Source organism: Ceratotherium simum, chromosome 23 (assembly GCF_057802395.1).
Source record: "Ceratotherium simum simum isolate JZ-2026a chromosome 23, ASM5780239v1, whole genome shotgun sequence".
NCBI classification, from domain to species: domain Eukaryota; kingdom Metazoa; phylum Chordata; class Mammalia; order Perissodactyla; family Rhinocerotidae; genus Ceratotherium; species Ceratotherium simum.
The window spans coordinates 14,574,041-14,593,271 of NC_141922.1; the positions used below are offsets into that span (position 1 = coordinate 14,574,041).

Sequence of the window (19,231 nt, forward strand, 5' to 3'; positions counted from 1 at the left end):
CTAAAGGAAAAAACACATGGGAAAATATTTTGTAAACTGTAAAGTGCCGTGCAAATCTCCCCATTGAAACAGAAAGCGTGGTGGCAGCCTGGGGAAGAAGGCGGCTTCTGGAGGGTCCACCTTACCAGACAGCTTTCCCTGAAGCATGGAAGCATTTCACCTCCTGGCCTTGTACCTCAAAACTTTCCTTTTTGTACCTACATTTACCTTCAACTTTCCCTCACAAACATCCTCTCACCTCCCCTCCCACCCTGGGGATGTTAAATTATTAAATCAACCCCAAAGGTAAATAGTTTTCATTTCTCCAACCCCAAAAACCTCCCTTCCTGCCGGCATGCTTTCGGTCTTGTCACCCAGAACATCAAAGCATTGCTTTCGGTAAAAGCTTCTCAGATGGCTCAGGTGACAAGCGCAGATAAAAACAACCCACCACACACTGGGCTGTGCAGCACCTTCTCGGCGCCCCCCATGGGGAAGCGAGTCAGCTGGGCAGAACTGTAGGGGTAGATGCTTTGCAGAGAGGCAAATGCCCTGCCCCTCCCTCTCCAGGTCCAAATCTGCTGGGTGATCTTGCAAGTCCCATCCCCACTTGGGACCTCTTGCAAACAAAGGGCGTTGGACTGGGCAATCTCGAGGTCTCTTTCAGATCTAAAATTCACTGATTCCATCTCATCCTCCCTGCTCACAGTCTCTACTTCCTGAACCATAATGACAGTTCATTTATATACAGGAAAAAAAAGAGACTACGTAGTTGCTTATACGCTGGGCTGTAGTTTTTGGTGACTCACAGAGGAGAAAATACATATTTCCACTCAGCTCAGAAGAGTGGTCCCTCCATTCTCCAATTACTCAAATGATGTAAAGTCACTGGGCCAATAGGACCCTTGGGGAAGTTCCAGGCTACTGGGAGTTCAAACGTCAGTGAATGTAAGTTAAGCAAGGAATTTCCCACGGCGGACAGGTGCATCAACAGGTGGGCTGGATGGAGATTCCCCTCCCTCCCTGAGAAAACCATCCCTTACCTATTCACTCTCCATCTCAGTAAGTCACTTTCTAGGGAGCCAAGGAAACACTGGTCCAACACTGGCCCAGGGCCCACTTTCCAGGAAGTCACACCCACAGAATGAAGGTCATCTCTTCCAGGAAGCCAATGTTGAACCACCGCCACCCCGAACCCCCTAGATTACAAACTCCATAAGAGCAGCAATAGTGCCTGACATGTAAAAGGAGCTCAAAAAACATTGACAAAATAGTAAATCTTTGCTGAATGATTTAATCACACTGCTTCCATAAAGCTTAAGTAATTCCATCCCCCAAAATACTGGGTGCCTGTTATGTGCTAGACCCTGGGGATAAAACAGTGAACAAAGCAGACATTTGTCCATCCAGCCATCATTCAAAGAAGCTGATGAAAGAGCTGGCAGAAGATGGACCTTCAGCTGTCAGCCCCCTTTGGAGGCTGTCTTGGCTGAAGACAATGACCTTGCTCAAGGTCACATATCCTTCCCAGTGAGCCCACATACAATGACTGATCAACCCTCATCTCAATTCTGGACACTTCTAAAGGTCCATTCCTGCTCCAGGGCTCCCAAGGGGTTGGCTGAGGCCTTTGCTGGGACACTGTCACAACTTGACTTCTCCCTCTGCTCAATCTTGATTTCTCCTCCCTCAGTTTCATAGCTTTGATCACAAAGGCACCCATAATGAACACCTTGCTTACTAATCTACATCTCAGCATCTGCTACCCAGGGAACCCAACCTGCATCAAGAAGGTTCTTATGATTGATGCTCAGGCCCTGTGCCACCAGGATGAGGGCTCTAGGACCAGGATGGCAAACAGACCATTCCTAGATGAGAACTGCTTCTTTGGAGGGCCCTGTTGACAAGGATGCTGGAGCCTGAGTTCAAGGCTACAATCAACGAACGAGAGCTGTGAAGCAGCAAGCATCTGTCATTGTTTTTGTGTGTGGATGAGCCCAGGCCCTTGAGGTAGAGGCTCATTTTCTTCATCTTGCTCCCCCAGCACCCAGTACCGGAGAGGAGCTCAGTAAAACCTCTGCTGAATGATTAGATGATGACTGGATCCATAAATGGATGGATGGACAAACATATTTGGTTGAACAAGGAAGTCACACCTAAAGCAGCCACACAATAAATAAGAAGTACTGATGATGTGGTGTAGGTTAAATTATGCAACTCATGTAAAGTGTTTATCATGGCTCTCAAGGAACATTAACGATGATGATGACAACTAAACCCCTCAGGGAGAACTTCCTAGAGGAGGTGACCTGTGATCAGGAGGAAGGAAATGAGAGGATGGAGGAAGCCACGTGAAACAAGAGAAATGAGACATTAGCATTAGCAAACTGAGTCCTGACTCTGCTCATCAGATACGGAGTAAATAACAACCCCCTCATTACAGGGCTGCTGTGACAGCCCAGTGATGTAAGATGGGGGAAGCCGTTTGCAGCCATAACATCCACCACTCTGAATGTGGGCTATGATGCTCTCATCACCAGCGGAGGCAGCAGCTGACAGGCGGTCCTGGACATGTACTGCAGTTTGGAGACTTAATCCTACAGTGAAAGGAAGCCATTAAGGTTGTGGAACAGAGGTGCTAGGCGACAGCGTCAGAACTGATACAAGATTTCTTAAATAATCCATCCCCTAGGTTGTCAGCAGTTGCTTCCACCCCACAGCGTGCCGTGCTCCTGAGGCAGATGGCGACTTGAGGGGGAGGGGGCGGCAGATGCAGCCTCAGGGGCAGAATCAACACTGGAGAACCCCAAGCCCCAGCCTCAGTCCCCCTAAGAAATGTACGGACCCTGGGGGCCATGCTCATTCAAGCACCCGCCCGACCCACCGAGCATCCTCATTTCTGAGGGTGATGCCCAGAGAAACAGATGGGAGTGCCTGAGGCAAAGGGGAATAAATAGGAGCATGGTGTTTGCACAAACAAGAATAAATGATGAGAATAATGGGAAAGGGATAAAGTTTACTTTGGAAAATTACGAAACAAGTGATGTCACAGAGGCTATCTGTTAAGCAGTATAGTGTATTCTAGAAAACACAGATGCCTATGTTTTCTACTACACATGCTACATGTCCCTGAGCTGGGATCATCTAAAAGGCTAAATGCTGGGGCCATCAGAGGTGGCAGGCAGGGGTGACAACTCAAAGAACCAACCTCCAAGCCAGCCAGGACGCTGCGTGTCAGGTTGAAGGTACAAGTCACAGGGAGGCAGTAAAGCTCAGAGTTGACGCAGAAAGGTTTTGCTACCGAGCGACCTGGGCCGGATCTGAGGCTCCATCACTTCCTTCCTGCATGACCTGGGCTAGGTAGGGCCCACCTCCCTGAGCCTCGGGCCATATCTGAGATACGAACCTACCAGAGCGCCTGTAGGAATGAACACAACCTACCGGAAGCGCCTGTCACACAGCCAGGGCTCAGTAAGTGGACGCTGCTGTCATGTAATCACAGATCAGGGGCCTACAGACGAATCAGGGAGGGCTACCCTTTCCAGCTGCACTCACAAATCCCTAGGGGTTCAAGAGAGTCTCCTGGGAGGCCCTTCCTGGGGGCTCGATGGAGTTGGGGTGGGGGCAGCAGGGGGACCATGACCCCATTTTAACCCAAACAGCTCTGCTTTAATAGTTACCAGCATGAGGCCTGCGTGTAGGTTTCAGTTGTGCCAAAGTGGATTGAGGGCTTTAAGAAAGCACGAAAGCTTCAAACCTTCATCCTCTTACCTCACTCAAGAAAAACATGAAGCCTCAAGAAACCAAGGGGCTCAAGCAAACTCACACAGCAGTCAGCGGCAGGGAAGGGACGCAGCGGGAGACCCTGAACCTCACACAACAGGCAGGTAGTTCAAGGCCTGGGGTGGTCGGGTACATACTCCGAGGTCTGCTGCCCGAAGGTACAAGACTCTCAAGCTGTGGGCTTGGGGTGGGACCCCCGGTGCCTCGGCACCCCAAATGCAAGTCCACAAGCCTCACTCTCAGAGCCTGGTTAAGAGAGCAAAAAGGAGATCAAGTGGAGAATCCAGTTCCAGGCAGAGAGAGAGTGCCCCCTCCACTACCCTAAAGAGGGACAGTCTCCCCCAGGTCACTTCCCAGAACTGAGCTGGGGCTGGACGAAGGGCCCTGCAGGCTGGCCCTCCAGGGGCCCTCGGGCAAGAAGGGGACTTTCACCCACAAATGCCAGGAATGAGAGAGGTAAGGAGCCAAGCAAGAAAAACCAGTCCCTTCCTTGTCAAGAAATCACAGCTCCCAGATACTCCAACGGGTCTTGTCCGAAGTCATGCATGGCTCTCCATCTGCCCACTACGTAGGCCCATCCAAGCAGTTACACAACTTCTCCCCAAGCAGAGAGGATAGAAGAAGAACAAGACGTCTCACAAATGAAAATGCTCTCAAGTGACCACAGGTCAACTGTCAACTCAAGAATCAGCACAAAGGAAGGAAACACTAGCATCAAAGAACAGATGGATCCTACAGAAATTACTCAGAACAGCCACTCATCTCCAGCCTCATCAGTGCCAGGCACTGGTGGGCTTTCCACATGACCACTAAGCCTGAAAGACAACTATACTGTCCCCAAGCGACAGACGGGTAAAAGGAGCCTCAGAGAGCTTCCCCAAGATGCAGTCAGGTTTGAATGCATACTGTATGGAGTGTCCTGTGCTAAGAGTAAGACCCACGTAATAAAGCCCCTTCCCAAGTCTCTCTTGCTTTTCCCCACGTCCTTTCAATTAGAAATCCTTTTTGTAAGGACATTAAATCTGGTTGAGGTCAATTCTATTCAACAAGGAAGACGCAGATTGCCCAGCATGGGAGGGGCGCCAGCAACAGCGATGCTACCATCAGAAATACTATACAGGGGAGTCCTGCTCCAGATAAGGATTGGAAAAGATGATCTCTGAGGTTTCTTTTACCCCTAAGATTCCATAAGTCTAAATGGAAATTCCAATTCACATCCAATTATTCCCTTGAGTCGAATGCAGGCACTTCTACAAATCCAAAGATGTAAGCTTCGCTCTTCCTCAGGGACAACAAGGCTCATTACAATCTATCCTGGCTTCTCCCAACTAGCCTCAGCCTTCCTGGGGAGGAAGGTTCCAGCTGGAGAGGCAGGCGAGGACTCCAGGCACACAAGACAGACAGGCAGAGATAAACAGAGCTAGAGGAGCCCCCGACCCCACAGGATGTTGTGGCGAGATGAAGCAGCAAGAGAAAATCGGAGAAAGCCATCTAGAAACACAAGCAGCACCACAAATAAAGACTTAACGGGAACACACAGGGACTTTTCTTCATTTTTTTTTGACCTAGGAAGCTCAAAAATAGTTGAAAGAGCTGTATCTCAAAGCTTTCTGAAGAAAAATCCTGTCTTGTTCATAAGACAAATCTAGGGGGACGAGTGTTCAGTTTGAAGTCATTGAGACGACAAGGGCCAGTTCAGATTTCATGCCGAACTCCATGACGGGAGTGAGGAGCAGAGTTTCCATCCCAGCCTTCAAACTCAGGAGCCAGTGTGCTCATCAGCCGTTCACACAAAGGCTCCATTTCGAAGATCTCTCATTTTAAGCAAAGGCCGCACTGCAACCGCCTCAACTTGAAGGCGTCCGCATGGAAAGGAACGAACATGGCTGGTGCAGCAGCCAAAATCAGCATTCCCAAAGAGAGTTAGTAAACAAGCAGATGAAGAAAAAAAAATTGGCCCTATTAAGGATAAAAAAGTATAAATTTAACAAGAGACTGTTTTTGCATCTATTGAATTATAACTTTTTTAAGCTAATAATACCCAGTGTCGAAGAGGCTGTGGTAAATCTGGCATACCCACATGTTGATGGTGGCAGTGTAAACAACCTTATTTGAAAGTAATTTGGCAATATGGGTCGAGAGTCATAAAACTGTTCCTTTTGACTCAATAATCCTTCTGCTGAGAATTTGTCCAAAGGATTTTCCAAGAAGAGAAGACTTATATGCACAAAGATGTTGATAGCACCCTCAAGTATTACAGCAAACTACTAGGAACCTTCATTTTCAACAACAGAGATGCTCTTTAAAAATGATCATTAGTAAGGCGCTTGAAGAAAATGGAAAAATGCTTATCATATAATGTCAGATAAAAAACAGATCACAAAATATTCCCTACGTCTGTGCCTATATAAAACCCTAAGTTAATGTATGGACAGACATATCAGATATCTGAAAACAATCTGACTGGTCAAAAGGAGATGGTTATTGATTTTGTTTTCTTGTCCATTTCCATTCTTGGGAGTTACAATGCTGTTTCTGCAATAAAGGACAACAAATATCGATGATGATGATGATTTTATATGGGTAAAACTTCAATAACGTACAGAAAAAAATGGGGAGAACTCTGGGGCATCAGAAACAGAACTCAGGGTAGGAGAAATTATCAAACCCCAGAGGCCTTTGAGGATCAAGTCAAAGAAACGTGATCTTTAATCAGAGAATGGAAAATGTAGGTACCCAATGGGTCATATATTAGCGACGTCAGTCTTCCAGCCCCTCGGTGCATCCGGCTGTATCTGATCATCTCAGCTTGGTGAGGTTCAGTCTTCCTCCCCACCACGCCCACAGTGCTTACACAGGAATAGAAAAACCCAGATCTGTGTGTATTTAAATGCGCATCCTCCTAAAACATAAAACCCTGCTGAGAGGCCTAGAAATAATTTAAATACTGATTTCCTAAACTAAGTCTTTTTCAAAAAGGCAACTTGAACCAGTTTCTACACGTGGTGCTCGAGGTCATATGGAACTTTCGTTCTCTATGGGGGGGACCCAGGTGGGATTTCCAGTGTGGACAGCAATCTCAATGAACAGCTGTCTCCACTGACGGTCCGGGCAGGGGCGGTCAAGTCAGCAGTCAGGACTTCGGAGTCACAGGTAACCTGAGTCCAGTCCCGACTTCAACTCTTCCAGCCCTGTACCTTTGGACATGTAGTTCACCCCCGTGACCTCAGTTTTTGCATCCGTAAAATGGGGATATTTCAGGACCTTCCTGAAAGGGGTGTGGTGAAGATGAAGAAAAACGCACACACTCAGCAAGGCGCCTGGCAGCAGCAGGCACTCACTAACTGGTGGCTCTCTCCATTATTCTCATCTCCTAGTCTCCTTGTCTGATGGATCTGACTGAGGTCTTCATGAACCACGCATGCGCATGAGGCACGTGCGAACGACCCAATGCAATTCCACTCTAGCTGACATTAGAGTCACCTGGTTACTTCAAAAAGCACAGGCACCCCGGTCCCTCCTAGCACAATATCAGATTCTCTGGGGGTGGGACCCTAGCACAGCTATTTTCTAAAGCTGATCCCACTGTGTCACTGGGCTGGGGCACATCTAACTCAGGCAAGAGCAACCAGTGACTTCTCCTCCAAAACCCCACCCCCAGGAGAGCAAGAGGGGAGAGTTTTCCTTAACTTATTTAGGCCATGGTTCAATAGCTCCTCTTGGAACTATCAAGTGCTTTCTGAGTGACTGGCTAATGGCAAGGGGTTCCCCCACTCCCTGCCCTCCTGCTCAGCCCAGTAATGCCCTGCAAAGGAGGGAGGCGGGCCAGCTGGAGCAACCTGCCCCACAGAGGCCACTAAGAAGCATCTGACCAATATGAGCAGCAACCCGGATGGGACAGGGCTGAACCAAAGTCCCTGGGGCCATCGCTGCTCAAACCTGGTCTCCTTCCCACCTTGTGTACAGACTTCCTGTGTGTCTCTGGCATAGTGACAGCAGATGGGCACTAACAGGCCTTCATGGGTGCACTGCATCTCTGGAGGGAGCAGGTGTGAAGGCAGGAGGACCACATCTGTGAGGCTGGGCGCCTGCAGACCCTCATCTGTGAAATGGGCATAACCCTCCCTGCAGGGTTGCTGCGGTTGAGACGCCAGGTGCCCAGTGCAGGCTCAGCAAAGGCTCTCAACCAACGTGGCGGGAGCTGTGGTTGGCATGAAGTGTCCCTCACAGGAGACATGGGGCCACTCTTCCTGGGCGAAACATTAACCCTTCACCCCCAGCGCACAGGCCTCCAGGCCTTGCTGCCCCCAGCTCAACCCTGGGGTGCAGCAACAGCTGCTAAAGGGAGTGCAGGGCTCCCCCGGAGCAGGATGCCCTGCCTCTCCCCAGGGAAGGGAACAGCACCACCGCTCTCAGCCCACCTTCTCCAACGGTGGCCCGAGTGGAAAAGGGGCTTGCTGGGCCATCTTCGGCACTCTCCCCGGCCCGGAAGTCTCATTTTGCAAGACTATTCAAAAGCCAGGACACTGCTCTTCCCTTCCCTATTCCCAAAGAACCCTTGATAAATACTTCCTGAGCCTCAATAACAATAGTCCACATTTCTGTCACACTGACAACTGGCCAAGAACCTTCCATGCACATTACACACAGTAACTCCTGTAACCTTCACGATAGCCTCTGCGGTCGATGCTATTCTTATCCACATTTTACAGATGAGGAAACCGAGGCATGATAGGTCAGCTACCTTGCCAAAGGTCACACAGCAGAGCTGGATCTTGCAGCCTCGCGAGTTCCAGAGTCTGGCTCTGCTGTGCTACACCACAGCGCCCTGGCTCAAAGGCTGCTCCTTTCTTTGATTCCTCCCTCAGGTCAAAAACATTATTGGGCTCCTGCTGCATGCCAGCCCAGGGCAGGGAGCTGGAGACACTCCATGGGAAAGGACACAAGCTGCCCTCTCAAGAGCTCAGCTGATCCAGATATTCCTAAACCCCTCACAAACAATCCCGAACAGATCAAGGACTCCCGAAAACTTCTCTAAGCAGTGTGGACCTGGGCCACCTCCTGCGGAGGCTGGGCACGGGGCAGGGTCAGTGGGGCACGTGGCTTCAGGGGGCAGCCTGTGGGGTCAGGAAGACCTGGGCGTGAATGCCAGCTGCTCCCAGAGGCGCTGTGTGTGACCTGGACACGCCCCTCTCTGGCCCTCATCTGCAGAGCACAGATAATAATAGGACCCCGCCCAGAGCTGCTCTGAGGGGTAAATGGGAAACTCTGCAGAGTGCTCACAGCAAGCAACCGGGAATGTCTGCACTTGACCAAATGCCAGTCTGAAGACATGAGCCGTTGGGTGGTCAATGTCTCACTCAGAGCCGCTGAACTTCAGGGCTGGGGTGCGGAGGCCAGAAGGGGCCCCAAAAGGTATCCAAGAAGGGTCCCAGCCTGAGATGGATGGGCAGGTGTTAGGTAGGTCTGAGAAGCCCCGCAGCCAAAGAGAAAGGCATGAATTAAGATAAGGAGGTGGGATAGCCAAGGGTGGGGTTACCAGCTGGTTGAAGCAAACTATGGGCTGGAGAGTGGGATGCCTAGGACAGGGAAGAACAGATTGCAGCAGGTTTAATGACAGATCCCACGACACTGTAAATGCCCAATAATAGAGTGAACGAGAGAGAGATGCCACATTATGCCAGCAGAGGCAAACATGCAAGTGCGTCTATAAACTCGCAACTGGAGGCTCTAAATGGCATCTGGGAAAGCTCTCACCATCCACAGGATGGGATTCCCTTCTACCCTAGTCTCCTGGGGCTGCCACCACAAAGTGCCACATGCTGGGTGGCTCACAACAACAGAAATCTACGCTCTCAGTTCTGGAAGCTGGAAGTCCAAAATCAAGGTGTCAGCAGGGCCATGCTCTCTCAGAGGGCTCTGGAGAAGAATCCTTGCTTGCCTTTCTCCTAGCTTCTGGTTTGCTGGCAATCCTTGGTGTTCCTTGGCTGGTAGATACAGTCATCTAATCTCAGCCTCCATCTTCACATGCCTTTGTCCCCGTGTGTGTGTCTGTGTGCCTCCTTTCTCTTATAAAAATACCATTCATTGGACTTAGGCCTCACCCTACTCCAGTATGACCTCATCTTAATTTGATGACGTCTGCAAAGACCCTACGTCCAAATAAGGTCACGTTCACAGGTACCAGGTTAGGATCTGAACCTACCTTTTTGGGGGACACATTCAACACACTACACCCCCTTTACCACAACCTCCCAGATACGCTCCACTGGTCAGCTTTCACCTAAGCCAGCGTCCAGGCTAGCTGTGACCTCCCAGTGTCTTCACTTAACAGGGACACACAGGGTTCTAACGCAGAATCCCTGATGGAGCAAAAATGCACAGCACATTTGTAAGATGAGAGAAGCTGCACCAGCCAACCTGGACCTCATCTCCAGGAACTCCTGGATGCTGCACTCACATCAGTATGGCCTTGGCTTCCTAATGGTATTTTTGAAAGGTGGCTGCCCCCACCCCACCCCACAGCTAGCCCAGAGCTCTGCACTCAAGAGGCACCCAGATCCAAGATGTCTGGACAACAGAGGTCCCCAGACCTGTACCTGTTGGAAAGGACAGGTGAGCACAGATCCTATGCCCTAAGAGGCCAGGCAAGCAGGTATCACTGAAAAGGGGTTAATGCACTCCTGGGTGTCTGCAGGACCCTCCACATGGTTCTGACAGATCCAGAACTTTCCCAAGCTGCTGTCTGGAAAACTCTGTGCCATCTGTTTGTGCAATCAGCCAGGCAGTCCTTCCACAAACATTTCTCAAGCTCCACTCTCTTGTGCATGATTGTTAGCTGGGCACAAACATGAGCAAGGAAGGAGAGGACAGAGAAGGAACGGGCGCTCCAAGGTCACAGGATTCCAGGGCCTTCAAACCCCAAGGTGCCCTCGCAAGGAAGCACTCAAGCATACCACAGGCATCAATAAATGTTAGTTGTGGTAAACTGACCAGACAGACTTTTCCAGTCCATAAATGAGGCACATGTGCTCAAATATTTTTTAATGACCAGCTGTGTGACCTTGGGCAAGTTACAGGACCCCCACGAGCAAGCTCATCTCCATATCTAGATCTATGAACCTGAGATTAAAAGGAGCCTTGAACTACTTGGCATATTTTTCCTTTTTGTCTTTATGGCAGGAGAAGTAATGACCAGGTAAGCTGTCCTGCCTTAGGAGATGTCTCAAAGCAGGCTGGAGAAGTAGGATGTGAACCCTCCCTGAAGTGGTCTCATTCTCAGCAGGGCCATGGAGCACATTCTGGGCCCAGCTGGACCAAGCCTTGTCTTAGGGGCTGGGCTGGGCCATGCACAGATCCCATGGTTCTGTCCAGAACACACACCGGATGAAGAACATCCCCCCTTCTCAGGGCTGCCCCAATGCTAGAATCTGTCATTTTTCTTCCTTCCTACCAGTATTGTATTGCGAGCCTACTTTATGCCCCATATGGGGGCTGAGGGTTAGGGTGAGAGGCGAGCAGACAAAGACCCAGCCTTAACAGGACTAATTGCAGGGGCCTCTCCTCCCTCTACCCCTTCTCCAAGCCCACCAGGAGCTGATCCCCCTCCTTCCCGATGCATTGTCCAGTTCACTCCTGATCTTCCGCAAGAGGCCCCAGGTCTAGTTTCCATTCAAAGAAAGGCCCTGCCCTCCTTCTGACCCCTCCTTTGTCACAGAGGTGGATGCGAATTCCTGTAAAAAGCACTCAACCTACAATCAGCCTGGGGCGATGTTCCAGGAGCTTCCAGAAACGAACAATCCTTACCTGAGGAGTTGTCAGGTGGCCCACCCTCCAATTAGTCTTCCAGAGCAGGCATCAGGGGGTTCCCTTCTGCAGGTGAGGGGTGGGCCTGGCTCAGCCGGCCAGCACACCTGCGGCGGCACAGGGAGACCTGTGATGGAGGGAAAGGAGTCTGAGCACGTCCCAGGGAGACAAAGGAGGAAGACACTCTGAAGTCCCCACCAGCAGGTGCTCCCTGCTGTGAACCTAAAAGAGACAAGGTGGAACCCAACAGCCAAGCGGTTTCCACAAAAGTCCTTCCTATGCCCCACTATGGCCTGAACTTGACCCTGACATCCCACCTGAACCAGAGCTCAGAGCCCAAGAAGGGGCGATGAGCAGGTACCACCCGGAGCTTCACCTAGAGGCGCTCAGAATCGTCAGCCAGCCCTTAACTTGGGAGCACCGTGCTCAGAACCAAGAAACTCCTTAGAGGCACGAATTGAGAAGTCAGGTGGCCCCAGAACTCCAGACTGAGCCATCCAATGGGGCAGCCACGAGCCATGTGCGGCTATTTAAATTTAAATAAGTTAAAATGAGTTCTTTAAAATGGCCATTCCTTAGTCACATGTGCCCAGGGGCTACTGTATCAGACAGTGCAGGTGACAGGACATTTCCATCAGCATGGAAAGCTCTACCTTGCTCCAGAGGCTCTCTCTGCCTCCAGAAGTGAAACAAGACCCACCACCTCTCTTCCAGGCCCCAGTTTACACCCAGCTTCCCAGAAGCGTAGTGGAAAATACCTCCACAGGGAAAGAAGTGGGTGATTGCTGAGAAATGAAGGCAAGAACAGTGGATGAGAGTCCTAGGATTTGAGGCCAGAGTGCAGCTCTGCCACTTACCAGGAGTGTGACTCCAAGCACATGAGTGTGTCCTCACATCATCTTTGAGTGCCTCTGCTTCCTCATCCATATATAGTGGGGGGCGACACGCTCCTTGCCTCTGGACCATTAAGTGACTCCATAACCCGGGTAAACCCAACACATAGAGCGATCGTATGGAAACTAACACTGCCATTAAAGTTTGCATTCTCTGAGATACTACCGTCATCCTTCTCTTCTTATTATGAAAACTTTACCAGCTACATCAATCCATCAGAATTTAATGGGGGCCGGCATGGTGGCGCAAGCAGTTAGGTGCGTGTGCTCCGCTGCAGCGGCCCGGGGTTCTCTGGTTCGGATCCCCGGGGGCACACCGACGCACCACTTGACAAGCCATGTTGTGGTGGCGTCCCATATAAAGTAGAGGAAGATGGGCATGGATGTTAGCCCAGGGCCAGTCTTCCTCAGCAAAAAGAGGAGGATTGGCATCAGATGTTAGCTCAGGGCCGATCTTCCTCACACACACACACACAAAAAAAGAATTTAATGGGCCTCTTAGTAATGACATTTGATTTCATGCAAACCAAGCAAGCTACCTCTCAGTACGCCACCTGCCAAATCCCTAGAACTAGAATTGCAATTCCAGTTGTCCAGTCACCAAGAAGACACAATGGAAGCTCTTTAAAGCCTCAAGCACTAGGATACCAGGTGACCTTGCATGGCCTGCTTATCTCCCGCGGTCCCTGCTCTGCGCCCAGCACTGGATACAGCTGACCCACCAGACACGCTGCTCCTTTGGGTCCGAGACCTTATCCGCCTGAACAGTGCCTTCTAAGTCAGTTTCAAAACCCAGAGCAGGCGTTGCATGTCTTGGGATGTGCTCCCAATTCACACCCACGGGAGCCTAACCCCGATCTCCTCAGTGACCCCCCCGTGCAAGCTCCCGACGGCACTGTCCGTCCCACCACTGGGCTCCTGGAGGCCCCTCACCTTGCTCAGGGCCTGGCACGGAGGGGGCCTCCACATGGGGCTCTCCAATAAAATAAACGGAGACGAAATAGACACAATCAAAAGGCAGCTGCCAACTCCTGGGCATGGGGCAGAGGTGAGGACACTCAGCTGGAAGGGGCCAAAAGTCAGCGGGGGGAATCGTCTTCTCTAAATAATCCCAATTGCATGAGGAGGGCCGCCACCCATGCATCAAGGGCAGGGAGGAGAGAACAGGAAGGGTCCCCCGGAACCCCGGGTGGCTACCGGTGGCTGAGCACAACTGCATCCTCAGCAGCCTTCCCGTGACTTTGCCAGGAAGATGCCACCTTCCTGGTGACGATGTGCTTATTACCTGAGACTTTTCAAAGCAGTGCCAGGGCCTGTAGGGGACTGAGTGGTGGCACCCTCCAAAAAAAGCTCTATTCCCTGGAACCTGTGAATGTGACCTTATTTGGACAAAGGGTCTTTGCAGATGTAATTAAGTTAAGGATCTTGAGATGGGATCATCCCAGATCAGGGTGGGCCCTAAATCCAATGACAGGCGTCCTTTTAAAAGAAGAGGAGAGACAGACAGAGAAGGCCATGTGACGGCAGAGGCAGAGATTGGAGCAATGCAGCCACAAGCCAAGGAACGCCTGCAGCCCCCGAAGCTGGAAGAGGCAAAGCAGGATTCTCCCCCAGAGCCTTCAGAGGGCGCATGACCTTGCCGACACCCTGACTTGAGGCTTCTGGCCTCCAGAACTACGAGAGAATACACTTCTGTGGTTTTAAGCCATCTAGTTTATAGTCATTTGTTTCCGCAGCCCCAGAAAACTAATACACGGAGTTTGCCTCCAGCGTGGGAAGGAAGCCAGGTGCTGACTCAGGATGGAGGTCTGAAGCCCGATGGGGCCCAGTGCCTTCTGCGGACCCCGTCACCCAGTTCCAGCTCCATCAGTGCCTGGGCTGCCGGCTGTGCACCCTGCGAGCCAAGGACAGGAGAGTGCATGAAGGCATAACCAAGAAATACTTCTGAAGGAAGGAACTCTGACAGTGAGGAGCAAGACCACTGTGGGGGACAAAGCACCCCAAGTCTGGGAAGGATAACTGGCAGAAAGCGCCCCCTCACAGAAGCTGCTCCCCTCGGACCTGGCTCAGGTGCACCTTTCTTAGCCCACCCTCTGTCAGTCTCCCCGCTGCCTGTCCTGTAGCCCCGGGCTCATCCTCACCACACTGCTCCTTCCACCTGCTGGTTGCCCTTCTCTGACTCAGGCTGAGTTTTCCCCTCTACTGGCTGTGAGCTCCCTGAGGGTGGGGACGCTCCCATTCCCACTGGTCACCCAGCCCTCGACAAGAGTTACCGGAAGAATAAATAATCCCAGAACCGGAAAGTCTCTTTCCAGTTGGAGATATTTTTAATCCAACTGCTCACTCCACATACGCGCAAACTGAGGGTCAGAGGAGCAGAGGGAACTGCCAGGCCTGGGCCCCAGGACGCCCAGACCAAAGGCCTCGCTGGCCTCTGCTTCTGGCCCAACACAGACTTCTTGCCAGATCAGCTTCCTCCCCAAACAGATCATTCCCTGATGTGTACCAGGACCTAAAACAGTGTCTGGCCCATAGTAGGTACATGGTGAATACGTGTTGAATGAACATTTGTTAAATGACCCCAGAACTCAGAGGATGGGTCTGCAAAGTTGGTCTTAATATTGTAAAGGCTGCTCATAAACAGGGACTTCTGAATGGAAAAATAAAAATTACCAAAGGGTACTAACTCCCTCTGGGTTCATACTTCTGGGAACTTCTCTGCCACATTTTTCCTCTGAGAAGGCAGGAAGGGCTGAGAGGAGCAGGAATTGAAACCTTTCCAATAACAACTGTAATGCAAATAACAGCATTCATTCACTCACCAAACATGCACCAAGTCTTACTAGGTCTGGACTGAGAGAGGCACTAGGAGCCCAGAGATGGCAAACCCATCGCTGACTGCACAGGATGCACCGCTGAAGCGCGAGAGCAGGCAGTTTACCAGGGCAGGTGGTGAGAGATGGAAGAGAGTCCAGGGCCCTGGGGTAAGCCTGGGGGAGTGGCAGGAAGGCTGCCTGGAGGTGGCGGTGGACCCCAAAACTTCAAAGATGCACTGGGGGCACCTCCAGAAGGAAGAGAGAGCTGCCAGGCCGGGTGACACCCAGATTCCAAAGGAGAAAGAGGGGAGCAGTGAGCCAGGTCAGACTCGGATCCCACAGGTCAAAGGTCTACTCTCTCCCAAACACCCCCTCTTCCCTGACCACCCCAAAGGGGATCTGACACCAATCACCCACCTGTAAGTCTCAGTCTGCTCCTCTGGGCAAGAGGGACACTAAAATGGAGAAGAATTCCCATAAGATAAGAAAAAAATCCTGAGCCTGGAATTTAGGAGACACAGGTCCTAGCCCCTAAGAGGGGCTGTAATCCTCAACCCTGTTATCTATAAAATAAGGTGATAGCAAAACTAGATGATCTTTAATGTTGTGGCAGAAATAAAAAAATTCAATGAGTTGATTACACCCCTCGTGAGGTGCTGGCTTAAGGATGAAAAAGTAAACTATATGTTAAAAACCAATTAAACTGTAAAGCGGTGGAAATGAGGATAATGTGAGGAGTAACAATCTCCTAATTTTGCGGCACCCTCCCCGTGAGCCAGGCGCCGTGCTCAGAGTTCCACATTCACTGTGTCCTCCAGAACCACTAGACCGTCTCCTACACACACACACACACACACACACACACACACACACACACACACCCCAGCATTTCCTAGCACAGTGCACGGCATCAAATCCATGCGGAGGCCTACGCCAGACACGTGGCAGCACATGTAATTCCTTCCTTCCTATAATTCCCCAAGCTCATCACACACACGTTCAGGGGATTCTCCCTCTGCGGGGTCTCTCCAATCCATCCCCGTCTCCACCAGGTCAGGCCCCATCAGCACTCCCACCAACTTCAGGCCCCCTCTGATTTTGTCTCCGTAATGCTCCGAGGGTGAGCTTTCCGAAATGCCAACCTCACCCTCTCACGTCCTTGCTTAAAACTCACACAGCTGTCTGGTGCCCTTAGCACAAAGTCAAAATGGTCTCTCCAGGATCTGCTCTCTGCTTACCTGTTCCCTCTTTCCTCCTGCCTCTTCTCTGGGCTAACCCCTTCCTTCCCTGACCACCCAAGTCCACACCGTGGGACCCTCTGTGCACTCAGATGCTCTGCTGTGATTACCTGATCTCTCATCCAAATCTCCCCCGCCAGGAGACCAAAAGTTCCCCACAGGTGAAAAGCGTCCTACTAATTTCTGTCCTCCCAGAATGCAACACGGTACCTGGCCTGTAGTATATGCTCAATTAAAACTACTGCAGAATCAGGAGCATCCTGCATTTTGAACTGTTGTAACAGTGATATCCCCATCAGGATTTTTTTTAAAAAACAGAAAACAGTTATCTACGCCTCAGTTTTTGCATCTGCGAAGTGGAAACAGACTCCAGAACAGAGCAGACGGGAAGGAAGTACCTCAAAGCAAGCCCTGAAGAGGCCTCCAGTGATAAGTGTTCTCCTTCCCTATCTTCAGCTTGCTGATTTCCCTATCAGGTTGCATTCCTCCAGAAGGCTCATGGGTGACAGGCTCTGCCACAAAGATCCTATCTCCCACCAACCGAACTTCAAAAGCATCTTTATCTGTAGCCCCCACCTCAAGGAAGGTCAATTCCTAACTTCTCTGGGTAATCCTTTTATTCTGGGTCTGCCAGGCACACCCACCCAGCCTTATCTGCAACGTCCCCAAGCTGTTGTCTTTCCAGGAAGGGTGTCTCCTATCTACCGACCTCCAGGAGGCCAGAGACCAGGGAGGCAAATGGAAGTGAGGGCCACCAAGGCCCGATCCTGGTTCCTGCCACAGGCCTGCCACCCTCCAGCTGTGCGACCTGGGACCAACCAGCCCATCTCCCTGGGGCTCAATTTCCCCCGTTTTCCCCTCTGTGTAAGGAAGCGGGTGGACTCAAGGCCTTCCAGCTTGGAAACTGCAATAAAAATAATAATTTCAAAGTCTGGGCTGGATAGGCTGAATTGATACCATGACTGCCTATGTTATTAATCCCTTGTAGAAAGTGGGCAACTGTTAAGGAGAAGGAAATCAGGGATGTTTCCAGGAATTCTGGTATCCTGGGTTTGCCGCAGATGACAAAATCGCCAAGTGCAGGAGAGCCTTTCCAAGAACTGCTTGCTGTGTCTGGGCAAGACCAGAGTAGGTGCAGAGACTCCGGGGAGAGTGAGCATTAGGGACAGTTAAGTGAAGGCCAGTTCCCTGCTCCCGGAAACTGAGCAGCCTAACAAGACTTCTGTAGGGGCCTCTTCTGTATTTTCGTCTGAGGGTGGCAGGGAAGAGGTGAGAGCCAGGCAGAGACGCAGGTGCCCGGGCTCCTGAGGGGCCAGCCGACCTCTGTCCTAACCCCCTTCTGCCACGGCCCACCTGGCTTGTTCGCAGCTCCTTGAACCTCAGACGCTGAGTAGCTTAAACAGAGAACGTCTATGATAGCCTAACGCAGCGCCTGGCACAGAACAGGCATCGCTTCCTGCCTCTTTCCTTACGGAGTTTGCAGTGAGCAGAGTGCCTCTGAGTGCAGGCACTGGGTCTTGCAACTTCTGTATCTCCGGAATCTAGCAATACTTGGAAGACAGTAGTTGCTTAATAAATACTCAGTAAATGCATAACTAAGATGAAAACATAAGACAGGAAGCCATCCCAGAACCGACATAAAATATATTCAAATGGCTGAGCACTCAGGAGACGTTCCCCATCCCCTCCTGCCCTTCCTCCTTAGAGCCTCGAGGTGCCCCCCAGGCATGGATCTGTCCACCTGGGGCCCCCCCACCCCACTCCACCCAATAGTTAGCCTTAAAAGGGAGGGCAGGATGGGCAAAATGTGAGGACTCAGGCTACTGCTGGGTTCCAATCCTGGTGCTGCTGATCACAAGCTCTGAGACCAAGGACAACTTTCTGAGTCCTCAATGTCCCCATTTCAATAGGACCTCTTCATGGGGAGTTGTGAGGACTCCGTGAGTTCATACACATACGGTGCTTAGAATTGGGCCTGGCACAATGGCCTGTAGATTACGATTATGATTCCTACCACTGCTATTCAATGCCAGGGCACACAATCACAGTTCTGGAGTCACAGAGCAATGGAAGGCACACATCCCTGATTCTACATCACAGAGGTCAAGACACACTTGAACTTTGGGAGTGGAATCCAAAACCTTCAGGTCAAATCTGGGCTCTCCCCCATGTGGCCTCTGGCACATTACTTTCCCTCTCCGAGCTTCCGGCTCCTCCTCTGGAAAACAGATCATAAACGCCCTCTGTCTTCCCCAAAGGGAGGATCGAATAAAACAGAAAGCATGACGCTTTCTAAGGTTGGTACCATAGGTGCCAAATAATTATATTTATTTAAATGGATGAATTACAACCTCCCCACCCTTAGGTCAATCAGCCAGCCAACCCCCCTGTACGTTCCTGTTTGATTCCTCGTCCATGCCCCCCAGCTCAGCCCCAGCCATTCCCATCTGTCCCCCCACCCTTCCTGTTAGGAGCACTCAGCTTTGATCACCCAGCTGGGCTTTTGGTGCCAGGGAATTAGAAATGGCGGCCAAGATCTGAGAATGTATGCACCCACGGACTGCACAGCTGCCCCCACCCCGGGGCCTTGCCCAGTGGAACACGGAGCAGCAAGGAACCTAGAAGCTACACTCCTCACTCCCTGTCCATCCCCTCTCTGCCCACACCACTGCCCGCCCACCTGTGTGCAGCTTTGGAGATCACAGCAGCATCAGCT

The 19,231-nt window shown here is 51.1% G+C and overlaps 1 long non-coding RNA gene across 17 annotated transcripts in view; it reads right to left on the reverse strand.

Moving 5' to 3' along the window:
* The window catches only part of LOC106801885 (uncharacterized), a 242,556-nt gene that overhangs the window by 97,846 nt on the left and 125,479 nt on the right, over positions 1 to 19,231 (reverse strand). For 4 of the 17 annotated variants that reach the window (XR_015555948.1, XR_015555950.1, XR_015555954.1 and 1 more), the window contains one exon: positions 11,569 to 11,695. The exons of the other annotated variants lie outside the window; for them this stretch is intronic. This is a non-coding gene — a long non-coding RNA (uncharacterized LOC106801885). The remainder of the gene's footprint in view (positions 1 to 11,568; positions 11,696 to 19,231) is intronic. 17 annotated transcript variants of the gene reach the window in all.